Consider the following 24,545-nt stretch of genomic DNA (forward strand, 5'->3'; position numbering starts at 1 on the left):
GCCCGATCGCGGTGCCGGGTCGCCTGCTTGCCCCGCACCGCTCGCCCAGTTCCCTGGAGTGGGGATGCAGATGCTGCGGCTGGTCCGGGTGGGCGCCGCCGCTGCCTCTGCTGGCTTTCCTCGGACTGCATGTTGCCTCCGCTCCGGCAGCGGCTGCTGCTGCTGCTGCCTGTGACTCGCCCCCTCCCCTTTCTTTCTTCTCTTTTTGCCTCCGTCCTCTTTCTCCGGTTGTGCGCGCGCGCGGATTGCACGGTTTGCTTTGGCAGGAGCTCTCTCGTGTGTGCGCGTGTGTGAGTGTGCGTGTCTGTGGAGCGCCAGAACCTTGCTCGCTCTCGGGGAGTCGAAGAAGAGAAAGAACCGAAGCGGCGGCGGCGGCGCGGAGCCCGGGGCCGCGCAATGAAGCTCTCACATGCCCGCAGTTGCGGGGTCCGGCCAGCGAGCTAATCGGCCAACGCTCGGGCTCGGGGCTCAGCGGCTCCCCGGACGCAGCCCTTGGCGGCCCGGCTCCCTCTCCGCCCGTGCGCCCCCGCTGTGCACCCGGGAAGGAGTTTGCGTGGCCCTCGCTCCGGCTCTCGGCACAGGTTGCGGGTACAAGAGGAGACCCTCAGCAGGGGAGAGAACCTCGGAAGGAGAAGGAGACGGAGGAGGGTTTGGCGGAGAAAAAGCCACCCCTGGCTCTCGCGGCTCCCCCTACCTATTCCATCGCTCCCGCTCCCAGGCGGAAAGGGGAGGACGAAGAAGAAGAAGAAAAAGAAGGAAGGGGGTGGGGTGGGATAACTGGATATAAAGATCGGCTGGGGGGGATGGTGGAAGATTTTTGGTCTGTTCAGCAGCGTCTTTTCTTAAGCGGCAGCAGCAGCAGAAGCAGCAGCAGCAGCAGCAGCCCCAGCAGCCCCAGCAGCCCCAGCTATGAATGCCGCATGTTAATAGCTGCCGCTTGGGTCCCTCAGCTGCTGCTGGAGACAGAGCTTGACTCCGAAGTTGTGCAACTGTGGACTGGGAGAGACATTTGAACCCTCCTCTCTCTTGGCTCCGTTTTTATCCCCTCGGTGTGTGTGAAGCTAGGAAACATTAAAGAAGACGAGCATTTGCCTTTTCCCCCCTTCTTCTTCTCTTTTCTCCGTGGCTGTGTAGCAGAAGAAAAGGGGGAAGGAGAGACTTTTTGTTGTTTCCTTGGCTGGGGGTCTCCACCCTGCTGCTGCCCCTCTGCGCGTTGGTTAATCATTCTTTGCCGCTTATAGTGGGGGTGTCTTCGCTGCGGCCGGTGGGTCTTTTGCCCCGGGCTCCACGGCTGGATTGTGGAAACTGCATCCCGCTGCAGGTTGTTGAGCAACTAATGGGACGATCTCAGGGACCGGCGGTTACGAAAGGTAATTTATTATTCTCACTCTTCCTAATAGTGGTGGCCGGCTACCACGGGTCGGGCAGCCGGGGCTGGGGTGCAGGATTCACGCACACTCATCCTCCCACTCACACACTCGCCCGCACACACATTCATCCGATTGTGATGCGGGGAAGGAAGGGAGCCTCCTGGCTGGTGGGCGCTGGGGTTTGGCACGGGTTCGAGTTTTTTCCAGCTATTGGGAGATTTGGCGGCTAAGCGGGATGACGGGGAGAGTAGACTCGGCGCATTCCCAGTCCAACACGCTGGAGAATAGGAACGGTTTCCACCCCCGGGAATTTTCCCCTCCTCTCTCACCCCAGTGTCATCCTCTGGAGGGGCCTGAAAGCGGACCAGGGGGCGCCTTCTCTCCGCCGGCCCGGAGCCGGTGCGGCTGGAGGACCGACAGACACCGGGTCAGGAGCTGGGCTCTGGGGTGATGCGGACCACGGGGAGGCGAGCCTGTCGTGATCGCCTCTAGACGCCAGTCTGGAGCACCCTTGGACGTGTTTGCCCAGGTCGCGCCCCTGACTGGTAGAACCACGCTGCCTCCCCGCACTACTCCTCTTGTGTCCCCTTCACGGCAGTTTGGTTTAGACCTTCTTGCCCAGGCTTTGTTAGGCGGCTTGGTTGGAGAAAGCTCCCACTTTCGTGGGTGGCCCGGGGCGGCGCGGTGTTGGGGTGGGCACGGGGCGGGGGGCGGTGTTGCAGGAAACCCGGCGGCCGCCTCGCCGAGGCGGGGTGGGCAGAGCATTGGTGGCCGCAGTGGACTGGGTTACAGGTAGGAGGGCAGGCGCCCCGGAGCTTCTCACGGGAGAAGGGGAAGCTCCGGGCTGCCTCGGAGCGTCGGTGCCACCGCGCCCGCGCCGCTGGAGCTCAGCAGCTGCTAAGCGTGCCAGGCGCCCAGGCAGTATAGGTGGGTGGGTGTGTATGTGTGTGTGGGTTGCGGCGACCTCCACTACCAGGGTTAGTTGGCGGCGGTGCAGCGTGTGCGTGTCTGTTTGTCAGCGTTCGTGCGCTCTGGGGATGGCCGGGAGGTATTGGCGGGGATGACTGAGCTGATAGTACTTGATCTGAGAGCTGGCTTGTCGAAATCGCCTGGGATCCGCTTAACTGGAAAATCTGGTTTGAGGAGGCCGCGGGGGCCCCATAGGGGTAGCGGGAAAGCCTCACGGTGTCCCCTTTCTCCCAATGAGGAGCAACTCGGCTAGATGCGTGCGGCGCGTGAGAATCACTGGTGCAGCGCGCTACGCACCCCAGATTGGCCCTGATGAGGTCCAAGAGTAGTCATCTCTTGGGAAGATTAAAATAACCGAGTCAAGTCCCCATAACCCCTGGTTTCTGGAATTCTGTGGTCACTTTCCTCGCACCCATAGAAACGTGCGCTGTTTTGTTTATGGCCAGGGATAGCTGAGCAATTGGGTGAACTCGAGGCATGCGAGCCACCTCTGGTTGTCTCCTCCTTTTGCCTGTGTGTGATCCTGCCTGCGGTAGTTGGAGCACATTGTAAACAACGGTGTAAGCAGCCCTGCCACAGTCTCCTTTACACCCGAACCGGGTGGTGTCAGTTGTGTTTACTTTCCTGGGTGGATTACTCATTAGGAAGTATAAGCCTTCTTGCACCTCTGATTTTACATCCTTTCAGCCAGCTGTTGGGGAAATGGGGAGAAGCGTAGACTCTGGCAGGAAGGAAAAATTGTCTTCTGTGTTGTGCTCTGAAGTAAATAGGCAGTCTGCTAATTTAGTGTCATATGGGCTAGCAAAACTAGTTAAATAATGTCATTTTAGAATCTACAAAGAAACACTTCTTTAGTAATTTTTCATTTGGAGAATGTTCTTTATTGCCCTATGAGATTAAACAGAATTTAGCCAGATTTCCTGGGGTATTTTTTCAACCTGTGATGATACTAAAGGACCTGGAGTTCTAGCACCCAGTTTGTCTGTTATGTGGATTGCAGATAGAATTGTCAGTTTTTATGTATCACCAAAAGAGGTTTCCAGATAATTTGTGTAGGAATTAAAAGGATATCTGTGTTGAAATATCTGTTAATCTCTCAGTTTTGTTTCACCCTAGCTTTTTTTTTTTTGGTAAACAAAACAAGGGTTAAAAATGCACAAAGATAAACAGTTTCCAAAAGTTGAAACTGCTTTTCAGTTTCAATAATTAAAATATATTAAATGCCTTAGTTATAGAGAAGATAGGACTGCTTTGGTGTTTGTTGCAAATGGCCATGTTCTATTTTGTTTTAAAAAGTATCGAACTGCAATTGTAAAAAGGTACTTTGTTTCTAGCTACTATAATCCCTAGATTTCTTTCTAAGTTCTGGTCTTCTTGAAAAAGCTCAGGTTGAAAAAGAAAAAGGAAAACGATAAAAAGGAATACAGAGTCGTCGATGACTGATTTTAAGTTATATTTTTATGAGGTATTTCTAGTGGTAGTCATTTTAAGAGAAAACTTAGAGAATTCTTGAGAATCATGCTTTATATATTTGTTTCCTTTTGAGAGCGTTTGGATTGGAGCCTACACCTGCAAGTATTTCTGAAGATTAAAGAATACTTGTGCTCTCATTTTAGAAGATCTAATCGCCATGATTCCCAGTCCTTACATTAGAAGATTTGATCAGATCTGTTCTTTGTTTCCTAGCAGCATGTGTTTCCTAGCAGTCATACATTCCACAGGTCCTGATGTCATTAGAACTGTGTCTGTCAGTGTATTATTGTGCTGTCTCTAGCTGAAGGTGAATGTGTTACAATGCTTGCATGCCATTCCTTAGCACTTCTTTATCACTAAATATTCAATAACCTGCTCCATTGGTGTATAAGGTTAACCGAACTATTTCTGTGAACTTGGGGTAAGAGGAATGATTAGTATAAAGGTTTATGTGAACTATTTAAATATTTTTGAAAGACACGTTGGGCTGCATCGGGCATCCCTGACCTCAAGAGTGATAAGCCAGCATGTGATTTGCCCGATGGGTAAATGCTTTTGATGTCTCCTTTTAAGTTGCTTGGTGTGATTATCCTTCAGATTGAGAGCTCTCCTTAAAATATGAATGGCGGGTCTTTTAGAAATTATTTTCTTCATAATGATCTTACATTTTGGAGATGTAAATATTCCTTTCTACAGGAAATACTAGTATGAGACTTACTGGCTTCATCTACTGTGCCTGGCATTGCTTCTGGTAATTAGGAAAGGCAAAATTTTGATGAACTTGATTTACCTTAGATTCCTTGGTGAGCTATAGCCAAGGGAATCCTAAATAGAAGGTAAAAAAAAAGGTTATAAAATCAACAGGATTGAAGTTAGTCAAATAATATACATAATGGTAAACTGGATTGTTTTTCAGATTTAATTTGGACCATTTTAACCGTTAGTTGAAACTCTCTTTGAAAAGGGCTGCCATGTAAAAGTGACAGTTACTGGTAGAAGTGGGGCATTTTTGCTTAGAATTCAGTAAAAAAAAAAAAAAAAAAAAAACTGATTGTGACTTTTTGAGATTTAAGAACAAAGAGTGATTTTTGAGAAATGCTATGCAACCGTAATGTAGTATGGTATGAATAGCTAGGGCAGTTGGAGTTAGAGGGAGATGCTCTTTCCTTAAAGCTTGCAAATGGCTATTTTCCCTTTGATTTCTTAGATTTGCATTACATTCAAAGTATGCATTTGCTCACATAGGGAGGAACCCTAAAGGCAGAAGCTATATTGTAATTTAGCATTTGTTTGCCTTCAAGGACATAGTTATGCTTAGATTACTATTGCATTTATGTCTTTTTCTTTTATGCAAATGCATTTCTTTATAGAATACCTTATTTTATAATAAAATGTAAAACATTCAAATGTGAGTAAGGTTCTTCTGACATTAGCCTTTTGTGTGTGTGTGTGTGTGTGTGTGTGTGTGTGTGTGTGTTAGGGAGGTGATCAGTGGGAGGAAAAATCCACATTTTTAATTCATTGTGATTTTGATATTTATTGGCCAGTTTGAGAAAGTAGGTAACTATGCCTCTTGATAGCATTTATGAGTCCTAGGATGTGTATATTTTCCCCAAACACTTTAATGTCATTATCCTGGTCTGAATGGCTCTATGGCCCAATTAAATTAATTCTACTACCGCATAAGTAACCAGGTATAATTTTGTTCTTATAATTGTAAAGTGTGCTCATGTACTCACAGATATCAAATCTATTTAAAAAGTTATCTGCCTTACTCTGAATTTATTGAACTTATCTATTTGTGTTAGGAAGTGGGTGAAAGGGGAGAGTTCCTCTGTATTTGATCATAATAGAATTCTATAAATTTTAACAATGTATGTCTTGCTTGTGTCTATTGACATTGAAAACAAGAATGTAATATTAATGAATTTCTTTGTAAGATTGAATACATATATTAGAAGAAATTAATATTTGGTCCATATTATCCAAGGATTTAAAGGGAATATTGTTGGTGGCAATCTTATTTATTGTGAAAATGATCTCTGGGATGGAAAATAATAAATCACCCAACTGAATATTTGTCTGGTGTAACTTCTGTATCAGTTATATTGTAGAGCAGACAGTCCTCTCTTCTCAACAGGGAAGCCTATTGGTCTCCAAGACTCTTTCAGAGGGTCTGTTAAGAGTTTCCTAATAATGCTATTATTTGTCTTTCACTCTCATACTTTAACAACTGTGCAATGGAATTTTTCAAAGGTATATGATATATGATGACATGTTGCTCTGATGGTACATGGTGTGTATGCTTGTGTATTACTGTGTTTAAAAATTTTTCCAGTTTAACTATTAATACATAAATATTGTTATAACCAAGAAAATCTAAAGTTGCTTTAGCTCATCAACTTTTAAGCATGCAAAAGTTTCCTGGGACCAGAGAGTTTGAGAACTGCTGATAGTGACTTTTCCAAGATCTGCCTCGTTGTACTCTTAAGTGTCACCCCATATAAGGAGCCATCGAGGATGTCAAAACAAGTGGATTGTTAAAGCTTTAATAAGAAACAAGCATGATGGGAATTTTATGAATTATTTGACATCTAAAAATTTTTTTCTTCTTAATGTGGAAAGCCTGTTTTTAATTTCTTTTTGGTTCCCAGTTAGTGAAACAGAAACTTTAAAGCTGCAAAGTCTCCAGCCTGATCTGCTGACAGTAGCAAAGGAGTTACTGGGAGAATTAAAAAATGTAGGCCTCCGGTCTTGATATGCTGATATCTGGAGAGCAGAATGCTGTGGCAGTAAAGGGAAGGGACTCTGTGGTGTGTTTGCCTAAGTTTCTTTGACTTTGGGCAAGATACCAGATCTTTCTATGCCTCAATTTCCTGATATGTTTAATGGATATAACAGTTGTACCTAATTCATAGGTTGTTGTAAAGATTAAATGGGGAAATATATACAAAGTGCTTGAAACAGTTCTGGGAACATGATAATACATATACAACTATGTGCTGCTGTCAATATTATAATCATTATTATTATTTACTAGGTCTCATGAGGTCCCTAGGAAAAATTAATCAGCTCCACATATGGTTCAGAAATGAAATTATGTTTCACCTCATTGCTTTAGAGAAAGTCTTAAAATGCTATTAAATTTGAAAAAAAAATTATATAAAAGATACACTTGGCTTTATTTTACCCTCCTACGTTAAAACCCATGACGAGTTATTGAGCTTTTTTTATAGTATGAATTAATAAAATACCTTTCTTAGCTTGGGCTAAGTCTGAAGTTGGGTAGAGTATGAATGCCCAATTAAAACTAGATTTCAAAGACCCTAATGGAATATTTATGTATCTTGGGAATTATTAGGGAGGAAATCATTTTTCTGAAGTGATATCAAGATGACTCACTATGCTTCTAGTCTGTTAATCACTATCTAAACATCATGACAGGCCGTTTTCAGTGAAAAAGATCCATGCGGTAATTGTATACTATAGTTCAATTTGTTTGTGAGTGCTAATATGCCTAATGAGTAACAAAAGCTCCACATAGAGATTAGTTTTACTAGATGCTTAAGTTTAACTAGTGAACTTTAATAATTCTGAATGGCAGTTTGACATCTATTTGAAAACATACATATATATGTATGTATATATGTATATATGTGTATATATGTATGTATATATATTTGGGTATATTCCATGGCTAGTTTAGTATTTCTCTTCCGTCTGCCCCTATGAAATTGGTATAGCAGCTCTTATCTTTTCCTGTACTTCGGTTAATCCTGATTTGCATTTGAAGAAACAAAATTATGCTACTCAGATGGGCATAGCTGGACACTGTCCCTAGTTATGAACAACTCAGAAATGGATTTGGGAATGAGAGACACTTGAATACAATTCCAATTCCTCAACCTTCGAGCTCTACCATCTCAATCTCTAAAATAAAGGTCATGACATTTACATTGTTAGTTTGGGGTGAGGAATAGGAAGTAAATAGAAAAGTACCTGATAGATTGAGCATTTAATAAATGGTACCTGCCATTATGAGTCATAGTATTAGTAGAAAGATCCTAAACTACCATTATTAAGAAAATTTACCTAAATCAAATATTATTTTCTTAATTGAAGAGTTCTTCATGAGCTATGTAAATCAATAACATTTTCTGAAGCAATTGAGAAAGGTTTCACATGTCCTTTTGTCTTTTTTATGTTCTTCTCTCTTTTTAAAACGTTTTGTTAACTACCTATTTCTGAGCTCTTCCTCTTAATCTTAAAATTTTATGCTCTGCTACTAATTCCTCATGAAAAATCATAACCCTGCCAGGAAAATATTTTTGAGAGCCACCAAGTGCTGTGTCTAAAGATTGACTTTAAATCACATATAAAATGAAAGTAGCAATTTAACTTAAGACATTTTAAATTATCTTTTAAAGTGGTCATCTTTTCACATGGTGTCAGCAGCTCTTTAAGCTTTAACTGCATCAGAATTTTCTGCAGTGTTGTCACGAAATCAAATCATCATAAGCTTTCAAGATTTAAGGATTCCTATACTTTTAAAAGATTTATAATCTCGAAGTTCAGGTCCTCCTAAGATTGCTATAAATGCAGATGGACCCTTAAAATTCAGATGCCAATATTGCTTTAAAGAGTACAAGTATGGAAAGGGTTATAAATAAGTCCAAATTTTAGACTTAGCATTTGTATGTCAGTGACAATTGCCAATAAGAGAAGTTCTTAAAATGTGTGACGTTTACCTATTATTATCCAGCATTTATATGAAAATGCAAAGAGTATATGACATGGTAGGTGGTAACAATGAATACAAAAATAAGCTGCACGTTAGACAGCTGACTTAAGTGTTTTAAAGTATGACTCAAGAAAATGAAAGTCAAGTAGAAAGGACACCCCCTTCTGTTTGATCAGCTTGTGTTGCTGTTTATGCGTCCCGCAGTGGTAGAATGTGTTGCTATTCATGACAGCCCCAGTGACTCCACAGTAGCCTGAGCTTGTGAGAATAGGGGAGAGACTCAAGCCCAGTTTTTGATGTTCTGCATGGGTGGGTAACCTGAATACTAAAATGCATTCCGTTGACAGCTGACCCTGTAAGAGGTTTTTCAACGGTCTCCTGTTTTGTTTTGGTTTGTTTTTCCCCTCTTTTCCTTTCCGCGAAACACTTCCAAATTCTTTGGGTAAGAAGAATTGGTCCTGATGGTCATCATTTCTATGAGATTTTATTTATGGCAAGAATGGAAGGGCTCAACTGGTTATATTTATATCTTTTTTTCCCCAAAATTTTCAGTGTTCTTTATTTGTCAATCACTGATGGTTGTTGTTTGAACCTTGATTCAGAATACTGATCTTGATTTCATGGAGTGGACAAAGAGTCTATTGAGAAATAGTTTTGTGTTAACACGAGGTCTGTGTATGCCTAGATTTTTTTTCTTTATATTGGCTTTAACTGTTCATTTGAAACTGTCTATTGAGTTTTAGTCATATTATTAACTGTAGTTGACTTTGGAAGAAGAGCTTAGGGAACTGTTTTAAAATAATACACAATCATTGTTTGAATTTTAGGCATTTTCAGTTAAATTTCATTTTACTTTTCAGTAATTTTTACCTATGACAGTTAAATATTATTTTACAGTCATTCCAAAAATGCCGCATCTTTTGTGATAACATCCCAGTTGTCATATGGACTTAAATTCAATTTGTACGATTCAATTTGTAGATTGAGTGTAATTCATTGTTTTTTCTCTTTTCGTTGCAAAGATACTTCCAACTAGCTTTAGGCCACATGATTCATTTATTGGGAGGTTATTGTGTTTTCCACCAAAAGAATCTTGGTGAAGGATGGAGGTTCATCTCGGCATTAGGAAAAACGTTAGCACCTTGAATGCCATAGGATTCTGCTCCAGTTGCATGTCCTTTCCTACCAAGACTACTACTTTTCCTGTCCTCTGCCTCCTGGATTCTTTCCCTTTCACCACCATCTGAATTAGGTACCCAGTTTTAGATCAATCTATTATCACCGGCTTAGTGGAGACAGTAACTGTACTGAAGTTACTCTGTGAACAGACCGATAACTTGAAGGAGAAAAGCCTCAATTAAGAGAAGGATCTTGTCCACATGAAAAGGCAGAGAGGGGATGATAAAACCTGAATGTCCACTACAGTGATCCTGTTCACTGAGACAGATCAAGTATTAGGAGAATTGGTTAGGAAAACCATTAGAAATGTATTTGCTCTTTTCCTGTAAGTAGCCAAAGTCATCTTGGTAAATGCTTTCCTCCTTACTTGACCCAGAAAACCCAACAGAAACATGCCAATCAAGAAATCCAGATCTTCAAGTTCAAAAGCACCTGTGAAACTTCCCAAGTTGTCAAGGCTATGCATATCGGAAAAGCCACCAAATATTTGAAAGATGTCATTTGCATAAGCAGCATACGCCATTCCATCATACGACGGTGGAGGTGTCATAATACAATGCCAAATTGGCACTGGACACAGATTTGGCACATAGAATGCTGAATTTTTCTACTCGTGCTTAGCAAAAAGGCAGAGCCTAATGCTGATCTTACAGGTTTAATTGTAGATTATTTAGGCATTGGGTACATCCAAGTGAACAACGACCCCAAGATACGCCATGGGACGTAGAGCTCATGGTTGAATTAACTCACGTATGAGCTCCACCAGCCACATTAAGATGGTCATTACTGATAGGGAACAGATTGTTCCTAAACCAGAAACGGAGGTTGCACAGAATAAAACGTTATCCCAGAAAAAACTAAATAAAAACTTTTCGAATGAGAATAAATACAGCATAAAATAAATGCGAATAGAATAAAAGCAGGGAAAAAAGGGTTTTATGAATCCATCTATCTGTTTGAGACATCTAATTATTTTACTATTTCTAGTGTACTTCTTATGTCATGCGACTGATGGGAATAGATGTTTATTCAAGTAAATCTTATATTTAGAGGCAGAATACTCAAAAGTAGATCAAGTAGGATATTTTAAATAATTGAGAATGGATGACTTTATTAGCTGCCTAAAGAATCCAATGAAAATACACTTTAGTCTGTAAATGATTCAAATGACAGGCATCTAATATGGATCCATTATTACAAAAAATAGAGTCTGGATAGTGTTTTAGGCTGACACTTGCCTAACTGAAGTAAAATGGTGCTTGAGAGGTATTATTTGTATAAATTGGGAAAACTCTTAAATTTATTGTTTTTTATTTTTCTTTATTCAAATCAGAAAGTTGTGTTGACTTTGCATTTTTATTTTTAAATACTAACCCAATATAAATACTAACATGTAAGATAATTTGGCGAATTTTTAAACGTTAGTAGAAATCTTAACGAGAAAAACTCCCGTGTACCTTCCTTATTGTTGCAAATCTTTGAAGAAGAAAGAGTACTAAAAATTAGTAGGCTGTCAACATTGTGTTTTTATGATTTGACATTATTAAGCAAACTTTGCAAGTATTTCTTTTTTAGGTGCATTTGATTAAATATGTGATCTTATCGTGGTGAAATAGCCCGCTGGGCTGCCGACAGTAGTGTTCCGAAATGAAATTTGCTTAGAGCCTCTGAGCAGACGTTTATTCAATGAGACCTTTCTTGAATAATGGATGACAGTGAGATTGCAGTGGTGTGTATGTGTGTTTTCTTCCTTGAATTATATGTGTGTTGAGATAGAGCAACAACAATGAAAACATAATGGGGTAGGAAAGAAAGCATTAGGTTTAGAAATGAGAAATTAACCTACTTTATTACAAATGAATAAACTATGTGCATGAAGGACTCATAGTATCAATGGCAGAGGATGGCATATGCTAGTCTATTTGCTTTGTGTTTGTATTCTTGCTGTTACTTCATTTCTTGCTATTCTCTCTTGGATGTTATTCTGGAATTTCTACTACTATCCCAATGTATATCATTTATGTATGCTCTTTTGATTATACTTGGGTGCTAGTACTTGCTGAATTTTGATTCCCATTCATTCTTTCCAGTGCAGCTTATTCTACAGCTGAATGATCTTATTTTAAATAGTATTTTTTTTCTGATTGTGTGTTCATATTGAATACTTGTGAAATACAGAGATACATAAAGTCAAAACAGAAATCACCTAATATATCATGATATAGTGGTCTGTAATGTTCACAGAGATTATTTTACACGTATTTTAGCTGGATTATCTATGTAATGTCTGTATTTTATGTGCGTGTGTTTCAGTGGAATTGAGGTTACTCTACACACACACACACACACACACTCACACACACACACACACACAGTTTTTATAAATCTCTCAAATTTCCCAATGCCATTAATTGTTTTGAAAGCATCCTTTTTAATATTGTGTAATATTTCATAGTGTGGCTATATTATGATTTATGTAAACTTTATTCACATGGATTGCGGTATTTTTCTAGGATAAGTAATACAAAGCTTGGCCCATTCTCTGATGACTTTTACTATTTGGTTACACCGACTAACAGATATTGTCCTCTGTGTATATCTGATCCTTGTAACTTTTTGGAAATTCTTTCTTAAGAATGCTAACTCTCAGTTATGTATAGTTAGTAAAGTCAGTAACTTACTAATGGTTTGGCAATTCTTAAGAATTACTAACTCTCATATATATCAATGTATAAAAGCTGAGGTCAATAAAATAGTAATAAAAAATGAAATTTACTAGTTATTGACATTTAAATAGGACTGTGCCTAATGTCTTCGAATTAAACACAATATTAAAACAGAACTATACAGTGAAACTGATTTATGAAGAATTAAGAAGTCCCGATAGTTTTGTTCTCTGCTCTAAATGCACTTCTTATCTCTTAAGTTCATCTGAAATATGAACTTAAAGTTTTTTACCAAACTTCTTGTAGAACAAGAAAATTGGTTGGCTTGGTTTGGGCAATCCTAAAATTTAAGCGTAAGAAGTAGGAGTAACTTGTCGTAAACACACTTAAAATAATTGAACATTGTCTACAGAAGGACACAGAGTCAGTAAGGAAAATAACTAAACAACATTATGGCTCATAATTAGTAAACACGAACTCAAGTTTTGCTAGGTATAAGTTCAGTTACAGATCTGTCCATAGCAATCAAAGTGAGGTACAAAATATGAGGTGTTCAGTAGCTCTTAAGTCAAATGGAAGAGAAAAAGAGCAAGTGTAGAATGCAATTTTTTTTTTTTAAATCAATTTTACAGTAATGCAGTACCTACTGAATTTAATTTCATTAGTTCATTCTTTGGCTGGAGGGACCAACAGTTCTGTTTTAAACAGCATCTTTGTGACTTCTGCTTCCAATCATAAAGACATATGTTTAAGGTACATTTCCCGCAGTCAAATTGGAAACCTATTCTTACTTCCCTTTCTGTATTTTCTTTAAATCTGCATCAGAACATATTTATAGGACAGAGTTTAATGCTTGATTAATAAGTGAGTGTATAACTGCATGAATGTGCTTTATGGACCTGGAAGAAACAACTGAACTTGAAAGCAGTTTTTGAAGTTACTGTTGCAAGATAAATTTAAGTGCCATTGAAAATTGCTCTGTACCTAAGTGTGGATTGGTAAAGGCATAGAAATCATCTTAAAAGGCACACTCTTGCAAACTTGTTTCCTCAAAAAATAAAAGAAAGAAAAAAGTTGTTGATTAGCAACTCCCCATTTGCTAATCAAGGGATATAACGTTTCATTTATGCAATATGAGTGATTTCTAGAGATTTGCTGTGTAATATTGTGCTTAAGTTAACAATATTGTATTGTACACTTAAAAATCTGTTAAGAGGCTCGATCTCATGTTCATACCACAATAAAAATAAAAATAAAATGAAGTTGTCAAGAATTGTAGTAACTTTCCCAAAGTGACATGGCTGGTTTATAGCTAATGCTGCCTTCTTTAAAGGAATTTCTTTCTTGCCCATAAGAGTTCTCCTTTCTGATTGATTTTGCTCATGACATTGTCACTAAGTAGCTGTGTCATATTGATCATAGAAATTCTTTAGGAATGTTTCATTTGTAAATAGGGGATAGGACTGGGGGATTCTTTTTTCTCTAAAACATCCATGAGATAAGTTAAATGGTAAAGCTCATTGGAACAGAATACCTCTGCTTGCAAGTTAATCTTTCCAAAAAACTTACTAGGTACTTGATTTTATAAGAATTTTCATATTACATCCTTCTTAAAGAACTAAAACACAACATTTGATGTGATACCAGATTTTAAAAAGATCAAATAGGTTAGACATTGTTTTTCTGAATATTTTAAAAGAAATTGACACATTTATATATTTAACATTTTTAAAATATCGAATATTCAGTGTTTCCCTTTTACTCTTTTTCTTTTTCACATGGCTGAATTTATTTAAATAAAATTATTACATATTATTTTAAGGCTTAAGCATTAACTTGCATTTAATTCTACATTAAATGATTGTTACTGGAAATAATAAACACACATATAGAGAAATACAAAATACAACAATAAAATGTGTAGTAATGAGAAGCAAAGAGGTAAAGTAGAAAGAGAGCATAAGCTTGGGATCAGAAATGCATGATTTCCAACCCTCTCTGTATGACCTGGGAAAAGTTACTCAACCTCTTCATGTCTCAGTTTCTTCATGTGTAAAATGGGATAAAATAATACCAGAGTTACTGTGAGGATTAAATGAGCTAATAGACGTAAAGCAACCAGCACACTGAGAGCTTTTCTTGTTTGTGTTAATTTTTTGATCTGTTGTTGAAGCAAATATCTTCTCTTCAGTGGGACTCTAAATCATCTGCCTTTTCTTCAATTTTCAAAGGACCACCTTCATTAGGTCACTAAGTTTGTCATTCTTTGTGTATTCCTTAGCACCAAATGTTTGCAGGATGCTGGGGATATGGATCATAAATAACATGGCAGAAAGAGCCTATGACTTTATATCACGTGCAAAATCATGGAAGTCAAGAAGTATTGAGCAATGTATCTGTCGTTCATTATTTAGTTAAAATGTGGTAAGTGCTTACAAAGGTTAAGTACAGGATGCTATGGGAATTACAGCAGCAGGATCAAACTTTGTCCGATTTGGGGGGTGAGTGGAATCTGGAAAGACTTCCCAGAACAAATGACATTTGAACTAAAATAAGAAGGTAGAGTAGGCAGTCCTAAGAGAATATGCTGGTTCACTGCTCCCTTCACATTCTGTCAATAGAAGAGCTGATCCTAGATCCAAGGATGTTCTAGCGAAGGAGGTTAATGGAGCTAAGTAAAGGGAAGAGAATAGAGCACAATTGCCTTGGTTTCGCACTAGGGACAACACACTTTAATTTTCATTTTACAGAGAAAGTGAATTCACATGAAGAATGTTTTAATATCAGTTTTCTGCCTGTAGTACTAGATTTCAGAATGTCATAAAATAAAGGATCTGTTGGCCGAAAAGAATGATCAGGCACTATAGATTTGAGATGAAATACTTCACATCTATAGAGATATTGAAACCAAGATGTCTTAGTTTAGCTTTGGAGATGCATGTGTGTTTGTGACTGGGAGGGTGTTTTACTCCAGGAAATTGGAGACTCAATCCTTAGCCTAACTTCTTCTCTCCATCCCTATTGGCTAATTAAGTGTTTGCTATTTTTCCACCCTGAGGAACTCTGTAGAAATGGAGGAACTAGCTTTAGGAATACCACTGCTAAAGTGTGGCAGCGCTATGGTTATGACCCTTTACTTGTCAAAGCAGCAGTTAAAATATAAATCTTGAAAATAATTGTTAAGAGAAATGTGCTATTTTTATTTAGTTAAGACAGTGGACTTTATCATCTCTCCACTGCTAGAATTAGGCTTATTATTTAAATTTTTGGGAGGATTTCCACAGTGTGTCATAATAAAGCTGATTTAATTGTTATTTAGAGTAAACCACTTAATAATAATAAAATAATGGTAAATTACGTTCTAGAAAAAAGATAACATTAGTTTAAGAGTTTGAGCAAAATGACGATTAAATGTGGTTTAAGAAAATTATGTTAGTGGAGTAAAATTTTTAATCAAGGGAAAATACTACAGTAAGAAGATAGTAAATTTGTAGTCAATCTTTTTCATCAGTTTATCTACAAATATTCATTGCATGCTTCCTGTGTGACAACATTAAACACAGTTGTGATACAGACTAGAACAGGGAAATACTGAGTTTTATGAGAACATTTGCCTTGGGGATCTCAGACATTCTAGATGAGAGGTTTTCTTATCCTGTCAAGCCCTGGAGGATATGTAAGAATTGGGCAAGCAGACAGCCTTCCTGAAGAGGGGGGATCTCCTGTCTCAAGGCCCAGAGGAAGAATGAGCTCGGTTCATGTGAAAAACTCAGAGAAGGTCCTAGTAACTAGAATATAAGGATTGAGGGAAGAGGAAGTGACTGGAAATCTGTCCAGGAAACTCAATGGGAGGCCAAAGTTTTTTTAAGATTAGGACTTTATCTTAGGAGAAATGGGAAGTCATTAAAGGTTTTAAGCAGGGCAATAACAAGACCAGATTTTCATTTTATAAAAATCATGTTGGCTAGTCTGTGTAGATATAATTGAAGGAGGCATCAAGATGGAATGAGGAGAGACCAGTTAGATGAGAGTCTAAGCTTTTGCCATGATCCTTCTCAGCTGGGGAGTGTAGGACAGAGCTTGCCTCCTTCTGGCTTCAATTGATTCATGTATAAAGAAGGGGTTTGTATCAAAGAATATCCCTTTTGACTCTAATATGCTGTACTTGCATTTGACTATGTAGACATGGGAGAGCTAAGAGATGATGATCATTGTTTAAATGACCTTATTTGAATTGTTGCTAATTTTTACTGATCTGCTTATTGACATACTATTGTAATGCTGTATCCATTTGTTTAATCAGATTTACTTTTTACCTGAAAGTTAAAACCCATTCTTTGGAGACCTATGCTATAACTAAAGTTTTTTATATGTTTGTATTTTAAGTGTTACATACAAATCATAAAGTCAAATGTTGGAACTACACTTAATTTAATTAAGAGGGTTCAGACCACAAAGTTTTTTCATTTTGGTCAAAGTAATTTATTTATAAATCCTCATTATTGAAGTCATTCAAAGGAATTCCTATTTTAACAATAAAAGACAGTAGTATGGTAGATGTATCGTGCAACACTACCGTGGTCTGAGCGTCTGAGTGGCAAATGAAAAAGTTGTGTATTATTTAAGCACTTCTAAAACATTTTACCATTTACGTCTTTCGTTAATAATTTAAATAGTTTATTTCCCTCCTGTGTTATCAAAAAATATCCCTTTTGACTCTAATATGCTGTACTTGCTTTTGACTATGTAGACATGGGGGAGCTAAGTGATGATAATCGTTGTTTAAATGACCTTATTTGAATTGTTACTAATTTTTACTGATCTACCTATTGATATACTATTGTAATGCTGTATCCATTTGTTTAATCAGATTTACTTTTTACCTGAAAGGTAAAACCCATTCTTTGGAGACCTATGCTATAACTAAAGTTCTGTCCTCTTACTTCCCCGTAGCCCTTTGTTATATCTCTTTATGGCATTTATGACATTCCAGCATGGCTTTTGATGATTTTTCTTCTTTTTTTATACCTCTATGGAAAAAAAAAAATCATTGAAGGCTGGGACTGCTTTTAGTCTTTATAACCTGGAGTACCTGATAATATAAATAAGGTTTGTGTTTTATGTTGATAGTTTTTTTTTTTTTTAAGATGGGGTTGTAATATGTTAGATAAAGCATGATATGTGTCTTGCATGATTTGAAACAAATTAACAGCACAAACTCTAGTAACTTGGCAGTGTCAGTAAGACATAGTGATTTAGAACATGGGCTTTAAGGCCAGGTGAACTTGAGCCTAAACCTTGGAACTACTATGTAACAGCTGTGTGACTTTTGGTCATTTTCTGAACCTCAGTTTGCTCTATCATTGGGCTAATTATATGTATTTCATAGTGGGATTGTGAGAATTAAATTAATTCCTGTAATATAATGTTCTGCTATACGTTTGGTTATTATATATGAGAATCAGATTCGGGAAAGATAGGTGCTATCACCCTTGATTTACGTAGCAACGAAGAGTGGAATACAGTCATTCAAGCCATCTCTTATTTCTCCTTGCTCCAAACTTTGCAAGATTGATGCAACATTTTATATCTGTTGCGTTCATTTTTCATGACCTTCCATTTGGAATCATTTTGCCATGTTACGTCATGTACATCATACTATCTTTTTCTTATCACTAACATATCTGAAGGGAATGATTATCTAGCATGTTATAAAATACAAATGGAATCCTGAATACTTGTAGGCACGGTCAGCTAAGAATGCCAGAAATGCCTTTATTACTTATTTCTTGTACATTCTGTAAGCATATATTCCTAATATATATATATGTGTATATATACACATATGTGTGTATATATATATTCCTAATATGTATATATATATATATATATTCCTAATATATATATACACACACACATATATATGTATATATATATTAGGAATATATGCTTATATATACACACACACACACACACACACACATATATATGTATATGTGTGTGTGTGTGTGTGTGTGTGTGTGTGTGTGTGTAGAGAGAGAGAGAGGGAACTATAAAATACAATTTGTATAGTTAGTATTTCAGGGCAGACATAGTCTTCCCTTTTCCCCAATGTACATTTCCCTCTAAGTCAACTATTTATAGGATTTGAAGAAAACTGCTTATTTTAAAAAGTGACAATTTTAGAAAATACTATTACTGTCACAAAGTCACTGTTAATAGAGGACAGTGTATGAGTTCAGAGTCCTTTATCTCACATAAACTTCTCTCATGTTGAATGGAATACAGTTTTATAAACACATGTAACACAATGAGAAAGTATAGTTAAGTTATATTCAGAAAATTTATTGGTGACTTTGAGAAAAAAATATATTCAAGTGACTGGCATAATACAAATAGTATAGTTTTCCAAAAAATTTGTGAAGCCAGGTACTCTGAAAGCAGTTTCAGATGTGTATGAACTACTGGGACTTGGTGCCCTTTATATTTGGCCTGTGAGAACTTGCTCTTCAAAGGTAGGCTTTTAATATGATGTCAATATTTGTGTCCTCTTGAAGAACTGCTATTTCTATAAAAGATATTCTCTGTTCTCTAATTATAGTATGTAGAAGAGATGCAATTTTAAACCTCTCTTGACAGCTGAAAGGACTTTTTGAAAGAACATAAAAACCCTTAAGTTCTTCTTCTGGGTAACCAAACTTTACTAATCCTAACTTCTCTCAAAGTGAATTAGTAATTTTTCTGTGAGTTTTTGAGTCTCTTACTGGAATTAACATTTCTCCCATAATTAAATTGTTTTATTATTTATTTTTTTCCCGAATGTTGTATTAAAAAGAACTGTTAGACACAGTATGACATAGTTAAACATATTTAAAAATTAAAAAAGAAACTTATTTAGAATAATTTGGATAATTGTAGCAAACCAGATGTTGCTAAGTTCTTATTTAATTAGAGACCAAAAATATTCGTGATAGAGTTTTGTCTAGCTGTCTGCTTAGATAAATGAATCCATTTTAATCAGCATGTTCCTAGTGAAAAAAAAAAGGGATATAATAACATTTTTCTAGCTACATTTATTGAAAATAAATATTAATCTTCTATGTGGTTAAAACCATGCTGTGCCAATTCTCTCATATCATAATTGCAGAGAAGCCTTTTAGATTTTTTCAATTTTATTAATTTTACTTCTTTTTGTCCTTCTGGAGGCAGTGAATTCGTTTCTACTTTTCATTTAGATTCTAAGTCCATGGAGGTTTGTGTTAATCGTATAGTATCTTGAGGCTACTTGCTAAGGCACTACCGGGTAGTTCGTTTGCCAAACAATGCTGTTCATGGTCCAGATTCTTTTTTCCTCCCAAAGCTAAACCTCTATGTTTGCCTCTCTTTTAAATCTGTTGTCATTCATGGAAGAAATTTAAATATTAATATTTTATATATCCCTTGTTGTCTTTTGTTCTCTAGCATTAGTTAAGATAGCTGTTTCCAGAACTGTGCTTACTTGTTAGAAAATGGTGTATAAAGGAAAACTCTAAAGGAAAACAAAATTCAGACTAACAAAACAAAATAAAATAAGGCCCAAAAATGTTAATTTCAAGTTCCATTAGAAATACCAGTGAGAAGAATGGCAATAAAGCAAGACAGGTGCAGCAGCCAAATGGGTAAGGAATGAGTTTACCTATTCTGATCTTAATTGTGTAGTCAAGAGATGTGGAAAGGAAAACTGAGACCATAAAGTGAGTAATTTCTTCTTAAGACAATATCAACAACATTACTTTTTCATACCAACAAGGGTTTTGATTTTCATTTTATATTCTGTCTTAGGGGAGTCCGGTATTGTTAACATACAAAAGTGTGTATCTTAATGGTTGTGATTGTTGATTATTGTCAAGTGTATGGAAAGCTTGTCAGGAAAACGGTTAGCATAGCAGAAAGCCACTATGAGCTGTAATAATTACCAGAGCTAATTGATTGTTCCAGTTTATGTGGATGTTTGTCTAGGCTATTTGTTGAAGAAATACTAGAAAATGAAGATTGAAGTTGGAATTTTCCACTTTTAAAATAAGTCTTAAGAATGCATCTCAGAATTTTTTTTTTTTCCCCAAAGTCAGATTCTCTCTCTCATCTGTTTCTTTCATGTTCTCTTCAGAAAGCGAGTTGTGAAAGGGTTCTTTCTAATTGATGGATAGAAGGTTGGTTGGAAGCATTTCACAAATTTCTCTTTGGAGAGAAATTAGAATGCCAAGAAAGGGGGAAATTATAGGTATAATTTTATCTCCTCTTACTTTCACTATGGTATTTTGCGGAAAGAGTAGAAATCGTATTTGATTGGCTTTCTCTGCAATTCCAGATACCAGCTACAATATGAGCGATGAGAAAAGAGTGATGCAAAATTGTCCTTTTATGGATTTCTCATTGGCCTTCTTGCTTCAGTGACTTGATGAATTAGAAATAAAACAATACTTACAGCTTCTCCTGGGTCACGGTGGTTTTGAATGTAGGTGTAGAACCAGATTAGCAAGTAGTGGTGTCAGTCAAATGCATATTTGTGTTTTAGATTTGTATGTCAACACTGTGGGTGTTTTGCCCACACACTATGTGGTAACAACACGTATTTGAGTTTTGTTTTTTTTCTACGGTGTTGAGGGTGTGTATCTTAGTGTTTGTGACTTAATGATTGTCTGGGCAGGAGAGGTAGATTGTTTTGAGTTACCTTGTCATTCTTACTTTGTCTAGTTTCTGTCTGCCTCCCTATTCCTTGTGAAAAAACGACAATCTAGAAAGCAAGCAATCAGCTTCCAAGGGAAAAATGCTATGACATGTGATCAAAAATAATCTGGGCAAAAGTCTGTGATCCGAGACTTTAAATGAATGATTTGTGGAAGTGGCCAAATATTCAGTCAGAAATAGGAGATCGCAAATTCTAGGTAAGTGTCTTTGTATTTGTTAATCTTTCATTTTAATTTCTTGATGCATTGCTTACTTGGTCAATACTTTTTCTACTGATAAAATTTCTATATTGGTAAGTGAGAACTTATTTTGGGGACAATTTTTTAAAAATTTTACTTTAATTTTTATGTCCAAAAGCAGTCCTTCTGAGTGGGGGTTGTCAAAGTAAGATTTGATGAAATTGTCATATCTAATAAACTACTTTTATTATTACTCTTTATTCCAGCTTTCAGAAAACTTTAAATGTGTTTATTTTCTATAATAATGTATTTTGGGGTAGACTAGTGAATATATAAAGTGTGTTTATATGCCTTTATTTGGTTCTTTATTGACATTTAAATGTATGTTACATGAATGTGGGAGCCACTCTTTTAAAACTTATTACAATTTTGATAAAGTAGTGTCTAGAAAGTTTAAATGTGTGGGTTTATTTTGGTCCACAGATTAAAAATTTCCAAATTACAGATTTATTGCTTGTTACTAAAGCATTGTGTGTTTGTCCTTTTTTAAATTAAAGGATCAAAAAAATGGACTGGATCTTCCAGATTTTCTCTGGAGGAAATAAAGAAACGTTGTGTTGTAAATCTTACATTTTTTTAAGTCCAGGAAGAAAGTGTGTGCCAAGGGTATGGTAGTGTTTAAAATGCATGTGTAGGGGTTAAAAATTAATAGTGGTCACTTAGAGGTGCAAAAATGAACACACAGCTTCTCACGTGAGGGCACCTCCTTGAATCCTTGCAGATCTGATCCAGGGCCAGCAGCCTGGTTAACTTCTGTGTCACCCAAGGCTCATAGTCATTTAGGAATCTTCACCAGGGCACCTGAGTGGGGATGATGGACTCCAGGGGTCTGCGAGCTCTCCAACTAGGTAGTGATACTTAACTTAAAGGACACCTCTGGTGTAGCCAGTGGAACTTGAAACAATCTGTATACTAAAAGGGAAGGGTTCTCTGGTTCATTAAACTTCATCTTCTAAATATAACTCCAGTCACTGTTGCCTGCATAAAACCCCATTGTGGAGAGTGGTGGAGAGCAACGTGCCTCTCTTTCATTCTCCTTCCCCTCTGTTCTTCAGAAGTCTCACTTCGAGCCCAGAATCTGCTTTGTATTTTATTCTTTGGCAAAGGGAGGGAAAAAGAAATGACCATTTCACCCTAGAATTTAGCAGTTTGCACTGTGGTGTTTTCAGCATTGCTGGGTGGAGGGGGCAATCCAGTGATCCCAGAAAGTGGGAACAGCCACATTCCTTTGGTATCAGATTGTGACATAAATTTTCTAGATGGTACTGTGGGCTAGTTAGTTCCCAACCAAATCTCCTTTCCTGGAGGCAATAGCCCTACAGTTAAGGGGGCCGAAAATTAAAAAAAAAAAAAAGTTCCAGTTTTATGTAGCTACTGGGCCAAAGTATGGTCTTTCCATTTCTTCCCTTCTCATCTCTGTACTGATAAGGACATTTTTTTTCCCACTTCATCCTCTTCAACCTCAGTCCTGTCCTGGGGGCATAAACATAATATCACTTAACTATCAAGTAGCATAATTCATTTTGTACGATGTGTGAAAATAACCATAGTCAAGATTTATCTCTGCAGGTAATTATAAATACCTTGTTCAAATTAGCAAAACATAGATTACTATATATTTAACGGGCATTTATTTACTAGGCATCTCTATTTTTACTTCCTTCTGCTCTTTTAATGATACCAGTTTAACTCCCGAGGTAAGCTTACTTCATTCCTAGAGAAATAAGGTCAACAGTCAAAACTGTCCTTTCAGTGACAACCCTAACTCATTAAGTTCTTTGGATTCCATTCCCTTTTTTCTTTTCTGGCCCATGGCCAGAGTGAAAATCCAGTGACTATTTCCCTAGTCTCTGTTAATATCTTTTCCTCCACTGCTTTCTACCTGATTCTCTGGATTCTTTTCCTAAAAGCTATTAAGTTCCCCCTTTTTTTCTGTAAGAAACCCCCCACCCTTGTCTCCCCAGGAATTACCATCTAGAATTTAAGAAGGTTCATCTTGGGTTAGGGGTCAGTCACTTTGCCAAGCTTAGACTTAGTTCTCTATTATTTATTTTTAGTTCAAATTTTAGCATAAAAGTGAACATTTCTGAACCCAATTACAACTACCATGCTTCCCATCAGACATTAGCATAACTCCTCCTTCTAACTTGGTGAGAACTGTCTCAGAATCCATAGTTATCCAATTGGCTGAGATTAATGACTGCTCCTTTAAAAGAAAACACCATGAGTTTATTTTAGCTATAACTGGACAATCTTTTGACTTATAACAGCAAATAAATCATTTCATTTTGAAGTGTTGGAGTCAAGAAATTTTTGTTTGTTTGTTTTTTTAGATGTCATATTGCTTTCCATAATGTCAGAAAGCTCTTGTTTTCTTTGCATGTGTGATTATTTTAACTTTAAGGCCATTAATAGCAGGAATGAGATTTAATGAGTCTATAGCAGAAAAGCATTCATTTTATAAGACTCTTCAGAATCTTGACCTTAGGTGAAATACAGATACCACCACTGAGGTGAATAATCTCTGAATTATAAAGAATGTATTTGACTTTTGTTTATTGGCTTTAGTTTATGGGAAGATGGAGGAGGTGAAAACCCGGAGGGGGTTTGCCTAGCAAACTACTTCAGGGACAGCTTAGGTGGGAATGTGGCGTGAAGTTGTAATTTCATTCCACTATGGAGATATTTAGGTGTTAGTTGAAAAAAAAAAAAGAAAAAAGAAAAAAAACAGCTAATGGAAAATGGATACTCTACAAAAATCCAACTATTTTCTACTATCCCCAGAATAAGTAAAAGTATGTGAAAGTGGAGCCTTATTATCATTGTAAATTGAGATATTTAAACTCTCAATGAAGGACAAATGGAAAAGAAATCCTACTGAGAAACCATATTTGACCTCTTTTTGATATTTAGACGGCGATTATTTTACTAATCTGTGCTTTAGTAGTAACTTATATATATTGATGATTATAAAAGCTTTTTATTTTAAATTTTGTTTTCTGGAGGTTAACATGAATTCTAGTACCTAGCACATAACACATGCTTCGTAAATGCATGTTGCATGAACAAATAGGTAAATCTTTGTTTTGCCTTAACAAAGATGTCTGCAAAAGATGATTTGGGGAATTTTTGCCTTTTCTTGTGGCAACACATTTTCCTGTAAAGTGTTTCTTATCTCTTA

At 37.2% G+C, this 24,545-nt stretch overlaps 1 protein-coding gene across 14 annotated transcripts in view; it reads left to right on the top strand.

Moving 5' to 3' along the window:
• Nucleotides 1-837: 837 nt before the first annotated feature.
• Nucleotides 838-24,545, top strand: part of ADGRL3 (adhesion G protein-coupled receptor L3) — a 747,432-nt gene continuing 723,724 nt past the window's right edge. For 12 of the 14 annotated variants that reach the window (XM_033106169.1, XM_033106171.1, XM_033106175.1 and 9 more), the window contains exon 1: nt 838-1,370. The gene's annotated coding sequence lies outside the window, so the exon portion shown is untranslated. The remainder of the gene's footprint in view (nt 1,371-24,545) is intronic. The other 2 variants (XM_033106179.1, XM_033106177.1) reach the window with 1 other exon arrangement.

Source organism: Rhinolophus ferrumequinum, chromosome 5, assembly GCF_004115265.2.
Source record: "Rhinolophus ferrumequinum isolate MPI-CBG mRhiFer1 chromosome 5, mRhiFer1_v1.p, whole genome shotgun sequence".
Classification (NCBI taxonomy): domain Eukaryota; kingdom Metazoa; phylum Chordata; class Mammalia; order Chiroptera; family Rhinolophidae; genus Rhinolophus; species Rhinolophus ferrumequinum.